Consider the following 7,545-nt stretch of genomic DNA (forward strand, 5'->3'; position numbering starts at 1 on the left):
GAGGATTTTTAAAAATATGTAAAAAATAAGTAAAAATAATAATACAACTTTTAAAAAGTCCCCCATTTGTGCCAATTAAACACATTCTGTGCACCCATTGGTGAAACTAGCAGGAGGCATCATTCTGATGGAAACTGCCAGTGAGTGAAGCCTCTCATGTTCCAAAAATGGGTGGACATAACTACTTTATTACTCAGGAATTAGATGGGCTAATTCATCAACTTGAAGGGTTTATATCTGCCTCGGGCTCGGAGAATGTGTTTGGTTAAAGGAAATACCCAACCCCAAGATGGTCACTTTGTTCTCTCTCAATGAAGAGAGAAAAGTATCTTGTTCACCAGCTTCACATAATGTGTTTCATTTGCTACTTTGCCTGGGCAAAAGATCTGTTATAAAACAGCTGAACCACTTGTAATCAAAGTCAACTGAACTTCAATGACACCAGAATAAAGAACAGAAAAAAAGCTCCTAGACATTTCTTCAGCAATATTTGAGTTTGAGTCAATCAATGCAAAAAGAAAAACAATTTACATGCAGACAAACATCTGTCAGTAGCTTTAAGATTTTACAACTCATAAAGTGGGATGAGGGTGGGGAGAGAGAGATAGAGAAAGAGACAGAGAGAAGAAGATAGAAATGGGAAATAGGAGCTTCGCTAAATTTTATGACTGTGGAAAAACTATTAGCAATTATTGGATCTAGATAGTTTTTATTTACACAGGTTTTTCCTTTCCATTTTTTACTACATCCCTTAAATATCTTTTAAAAACATTTTGGAGAGCATATTGTATATAAATATCATAAATATGATACAAATAAGCAAGTAAAAACATCTTGGAAATTGGGACATAAGGACAGTGGAAATAAAGGAAAGATAACTTAATTCTATATACTTCATACATCTCAGCAAACTTTGTATACTCACTAGAAATAAGCTTCCAGTAGCTAACACAAGAGAAACCTGATTCCAGAAGCCTTATCAATACCACAGAGTCACTGACAGTCTGAGATGCCTGTATTTGCATACCAGCTCTCACTGACTCTGTGGCCTTGACTCCAAGTCATTTAACCTTCTAAGCCTCAGTTTCCTCCTCTATAAAATGAGAATGATGATACCTGCCTTTTAGAGATATAACCTACACAAGTCAAGTATCTAGTGAAACACCAATATGCAGCAAATGTTTAATACAAGTAATCAGTTAAACAGCTCATACAATCCATAGAACAAAACATAAAACTAGTTCCTCAGGTCTACCTAACAAGTAACTTGCCCTCTACTACCAGCAGAACATCAGTGAAACTCAAATAAAAAGAGGATAAAGATTCTACCCAATTTCTTGAGCAACTCCTGAGTTTGAATCAATTGCTGTAAAAGTGAAATAATTTACACATGGCCAGGGGTTTGTCAGTGGTGTCAAGCTTCAAAATGTGGCATTGGGTTTTGGTTACCTGTGTGCACATGTGTGTTATGCTATTGTTTCATTTAGTCATCCCTTGGCTCAAAATAATTCATCCCTTCTCAGATTTGCGCAGGTGTCTTCGACAATGACCTTCCTCTTTTTATTTTCCTTGGGAATAACCTGGACTCCCTGGCTCTGTTTCCTGCCCCTGCTTTCCTAACCAGAATCTCTGTGAGCTTCTCTGACTGAGAAGGCAGGTGAGGCCAATGGACTAGATTATCACTGTAATGAATCAACCAGTGACAAGTGGAAGGCTCCCGAACTGGGTGGCAGCCTTCCCTGTTCAGTGTCCCAGGAGGACTCAGACTTCACACACACACGCCCCCTTTGGCTCGATACCTCTTTCAGCTCCAGACCTTCTGGGATTCCTGTCAGCAGTCCCCTGTGTCTGATTCTACCTCCAAACCTCCACTGCTGAGCTGTGATGATTTCCCCACACCTCACCCCACGGTGTCGGCACACAAAGCCTGAGTGTTGGAAACCTACAAACTTGTTAAAATAGCTGTGCCCCTGGGATCTACTAACTCCGTTCTCCAGTATCTACTCTCTGACTCCCCACACCCGTTATTCCCCAAAAGTCACTACCCCAGTGGATTGTAAATGAGGGCATCTCTGGCTGTCCCTGGTGGTCTGGAAACAATAAGGTCACATTGAATTCCCAGTGTCCCTGGTTTTATCTTCAGTTGAGCAATAGTTCAAGCTTCCTCCTACATTAGCATCCCTCTGAGGCCATAAAAGATATGACTAGAGGCCAAAGTCACACTTTCCCTCAGGGGCCAAAATTGCCATATTTCTTAGAAAGTTTTGTATCTTTATCCAGAACTGATTTGAAATGCTCCAAAAAAGAAAATTTTAAAAGTACATTCAGAAAAGGAGAAATAAAATCACTACATGTCCTTTACTTGGTAAGTTAGTACTTCTTGAGAAACAAATACATCTGGTGGGAAAAACATCTCCAGGCCTCAGAAAACAACAGCATGAAAGGAATTCATTTTTATTATCAGCAATGTTAGAAACAACGGGCATAGTGCATCCCTTCAGTTGAGCACAAGATTTGAATACCTGCCAAACCCTCCTCATGACTAGCCTGCAAAACAGCATTGGGCTAGACTAGGGTTTTGAAATCAAGTAGATTTGGGGGCCATCTTCTGGGTCCTTATTGTGAGTCATTAATTGAGCTCCCCCACATACTAACTGCATGGTGTGTGGTGGATAACAATAACTTCAACCTCATTTTCTTCCTCTGCAAATGAGACTACTTCTATGTCTTCTGGAAGTCTGCACTGAGTTTAAATGACAACTCAATATTGTGTGCATAGAGTAAGCTATGGGATGGATGGTTGTATAAGAAAATGGTCACCCTTCAGTGAGTGCCCCATATTGTGAAGGAAAAAAGTGTAAGTGTCTAGTTACAATAAAATGCTTTACATGCCCTAACCGAGGTTGTACGACAGACTGACAAGGAACGCAGAGCAAGGGCCTCTGTTGTCCACCATGCATCCTTTGGGACAGATCCTTGAGCAAGGACATAACCTAATGATCAGTGTGGCTCCCAACCCTGGATTTCATGTAAGAAGATTCCAAATACAGTTGGGCATTCTCTGTGACCTGCTGGGCTCACTGGAACCAGTCATATGTGCCCTTCTCATCTGGAAAGCTGGCATGAACTTGACCCTCTTTCAAAGAATGTGGCACTTCCTTTACTTTCTCAAGGACTTTTGAGTCCATCCCACATCACACTGTCATTCAGCTGGACAGAAAGTCTGAGATCAGGATCCTCCCATAATGATGGAAATGCCAAAATCAATTTCCTAGAGAAGAAACAAAAATGGTCTTTCTCCCTAAAATTGTTTTGATAGCACAATTTATGAGAGCAGAAATGTGTCCTGAAGAATCAGATAGAAGGCTCATGTGAAGGGTCATCTTCATCTGGATTGGAGAAGCCTGCAGAGGAGACTTTGCTGGGCCCCAGAGGGCAGACTGTGTGTCAGAGTTCTTCCTCATTTCTAACAGCTACAATTCTTTCACAAAGTTCTGGTTGTATCTCAAGCATAGAGAGTTGGCAAGGTGCTTTACACAGAAAACTGAGCAAGCTGGAGACATCTGTACAACCCAGTGATGGATGAGGGATGGATGTCCAGGTGTGGTGCCAAAGTGACTTGCAGAGGCCCAGGGCCCTAGGAAGCTGTCTGGAGCTTCAGTGCAAGGACTGCTGAAATCTGACCGGAAGACATCTGAAGGGTGGTGTGTGGTAATTCAGGTCACCGCCCAGTACTCATCGGGTCAAACGTAAACTGATTCTTTTGCCACAAAAGGAGACGAGGTTCCAAAGTGAATTAGAGACAGCCCCATGCTGTCCCTGCCCCTCACTAAAAATGTGTTGGACAGAAGTTACAGGCTGCCAGTTTGAAAGGAGGCCAAATTTCTCTGCTGTCCTAGTGCCCACCCCACCCCAGCCTGTTGGTCCAGGGGTACAAACACCTGTCAGTGCACACACCACAGGACAGTCCAGGCAAACCCTTGGGTTTCACAAACAGCAGTTATTACAACAGTGGGCAGGGCCCAGGGACCAGAAACCAAGGCTCAACGCAGCCCACACCTGGCAGCCAGAGGTCACACAGGGGAGGGCAGTCAGCGTTCAGCTTTAGGGGAATAGGAAGGCAGGTCTCAGAGGGGCAATGGCAGTGGCAGCTCCAGAATTTCCATTTAGGAAGGACTTTGAGGCAGTAATTTGGATGGAAGAGGACAAGAAAAATTAAATGTGTGACGCACTTTGCATGAGATTAAGAAAATGTCAGTTATCCCCATCCAAAAATGTAAGTGCTATGAAGACTTGAGAGCATAAATAATGTACCCCACCCCCCGCTCATTTGGGAAGTTTCTTATATTCAGAATTTTCTGATGTCACTGCTCAAATATCCCAAACAGAATAGTGGGTTTAGAAAGGATACACCAAAGGGACAGGCTCAAGCTCTAAATGTCAGCCACAAATGTCCTGTCCCAACAGACAGGAGAAGGCAGGAGACCAAGAAGGTTGTCGGCAAAGGGACAGGCTTCCTTGGTTCATAGAGTAGAGAGGATGTCTGGAGGCAAAGGCCTCACACATGGGGCTGAGCGCTGGGGTGGGTTTCACTGTTTCCTGTCTCAGCCCAGACTGTCTGGAAGGGGGAGGGGCAGCTGTCCCTGGGAGATCTGTGAGACCAGCTGTGACCACTGCAAAGGCTGAGCCAGGGGACCTTTAAGGTGGAGGGTGGGGAAAGCATGTCAAAATGAATCCCTGAACGTTCTGGGGAAGGAGATGGGTCACTTGATGTGGGGAAGGAATTTAACCTCTATCTTTCCTTCCTTCTCCCTTCCCTCACAAGATAGAGGCAGGATGAGCTATCTCCTGGAAGTGGAAAGAAAAACAGCTTTTAAATTACTGGAGGTCATGTCCTGTTTGACAAAACAAGAAGAGATCAGAGTGGTACCTTTCCTGCAGGGACTTGGCTGCCATCATCTGCACCAAAGGAAATGTGTGAGCATGTCAGTTAGCACTGTCTTCACAGCCACGGTGGCAGCATGAACCCACAAATCTCCCATCCTCATTCCTTGAAATGAACCACTAACCATGTCCGTGTCAGCCACTAAAGCTCATCTTCCTCTGACGGCTGATACTTCAGCAGGGTCTCCCCCAGAGTGCTGAGTACGGATGCAGTGATCCAAGAGGCAGCATCTAGGGTTCTTTTATCCACCCCCTGGGCTCCTGGAGAGAGAGGAGACACACCAGTGACAATGAAGCAGCCAGAGAGTGAGCAATGGGACACAGCTCCTCTTTTCCAACCCAAGTAGTTCAGGATTGACAAGAGACCTAAGGAATAGTCACCGCCTTTTAATTTGCAGGTGCAACATAACTGTCTTTAGAGTGTAAATCTTCTGAAACCTGTGCTCCTTCAATCCAGTCTCCATCTGGTGACAAATATTTGTTAAAACTCCTTGGTCTCTGCAGGGGCAGCAGAGCATGCTGATGTCATCCTCAGTGTAGCAGTAAGCCACTCCTGAGAAACTTACACACAAAGAAGATAGACCTTGAGAGATAAAATGTAAAGTCAGTACCTGGAAAATAGATCAAGCCACCCTACAGGGTCAGAATGGCTCTTCAAATATGTCAGTCATTTGTGGTGTTGGGCAGAGAGGCAGTGGGCGACCAGGACTTTGGCTGTGCCCAATGATCATCCATGGACAGGGTGATCTGTGTTGAGTAGGAATTCCTGTGGCCAGTGGCATGTGGAGCCCTGTGGGGAGACAGATGCAGCAGACTGCAGCCCCAGGCAATTCCTTTAACTCACCAGTTCCTTCTGATGATGTGGATTTCCCCTAGGTTGGGGAGGGCAATGCAACAGCTGAAGGTCACAGTGATCCCTCCTAAGTGCCCTCAGCAATGCTGGCTCCTGTAAACTGACTTGGTTACTTAATTTACAAATCATCTTAGTCCATATAAGCATGCCCTTGAGAAGCTGGGTCTGCTGAAAAATCCAGTGCCTATGGCAAACTCAGTCAACATTTTCTAAGCAACCAAATAAATAAAATTAGGCTTCTGCACCTGCAAGACTGAGGTTGGACTGGAGCTTGCAGAAATAAATGCCTGTCAGCAAGGGCTCTCTGTGAGCAACTGGACAGACAGCCTGCTGGTCAACCCTGGTCAAACAGACAACTAATATGTTTCTAATACAGACTAACAAATAAAGCCCGCTCTTTGACCCAGGAGGGAAACGTGCAGGCTTAGGAGAATATAAAGCAACAAATAACTGTTAAATTGTAGGTTTGTGGTCAAGACTGGAGGAATGGCTGAAGAGGGCCTTGTGGAGAAAATGGGCTTGCATTAGTCTTGTGGGGCTGTGCGGTAGAGAGTTGGTCCCTGGCACAGTGGATATGGATGAAAATATGTGGGACCTTGAAGGAAGTGGGGATACTGAAAGCAGAAGGTTCAGGTTTTGTAGAACAGGTGTGATATGGGAGACCACAGGACTGACAATGTCTTGCAGGGTCATGAAGCAGAGACAGGCCCGAGAAGACTATTGTGATGACAGTGCAGAGGCTCTATAACAGAGCAGAGACTAGAAGTGAGAGAATGACTATTATGTCAACACAGGAACATGGTGAGAAAGGGCTATCGAGTCCATTTTAGGACTTTGTCCCTCCCTTCGATTCTATGTTTTTCTCCTATGTTCTGCTATGTCAGCTCAGCCCACTGTATCTCACTGGCTTCTGCTGTAGGCACATTACCTCATTTAGCTGTCCCAGCAAAGTATCTGAAGTGCATATTCCTTTCCCCAATTTTTTAGGTGAAGAACAATGAGGCTGTTTGCAAGTGAAGTAAATTGCCCAAGGTCACACAGCTGGCCAGCAGATAGTGGGCCAGAGGCCTAGTCCTGAATTCCTGTGCAAATCTGCCTGAGCTGAAGGCCAACACCCTGTGTGTGTGTGTGCAGTTTCCCTGCTATCTGGTGAAATTAGAAAATATGATTTCTTAGCAGTGGCTTTAAAAGTCAAGTTCTATAGTTGGCACCTAGAGTTTTTTTTTCTATCAACATTACATTTAGTCCAGGAAGAGTTCGCTCTCGACCAGCATTAATTAAGCATTAGGTGAGTAAAATTCTCGTGTATATTTCATTCTCAATCACATGAACAGGGTCAGCATTAATTAGTAGATCAGCAGTAATGTAGTAGATCAAATGGAATTAGTGGCTTAAACCAGATGAATGTCTATTATTCCCTCACAGAAATGAAGTCCAGGAATCAGCAGTTGAGGAGCCACTCTGCTATGCTCCAACTGCACCATTCTTAGCATGGACCTTCCATCCTCAAGGTCACCTCAAGATCCAACATGGTGCTGAAGCTCCAGCCCTCAAGACCAGATCCAGGCAGGTATCTGGAAATGAGGACAGGCAAAGAAAAATGCCTTGTCTTAGGTACACATTCCAGAAGTCTCTTCCAACTAATTCCACTTGGAGCTAATTGGCCATTCCAAACCACAGAGGGGGCTGGAAATAGGTGTTTTACTAGGCAGCAATGTGTTCAGCTAAAACTCTGTCACTCAGGAAGA

This window comes from Phyllostomus hastatus, unplaced genomic scaffold (genome assembly GCF_019186645.2).
Source record: "Phyllostomus hastatus isolate PE091 unplaced genomic scaffold, TTU_PhHast_1.1 phas_contig_65, whole genome shotgun sequence".
Lineage (NCBI taxonomy): Eukaryota > Metazoa > Chordata > Mammalia > Chiroptera > Phyllostomidae > Phyllostomus > Phyllostomus hastatus.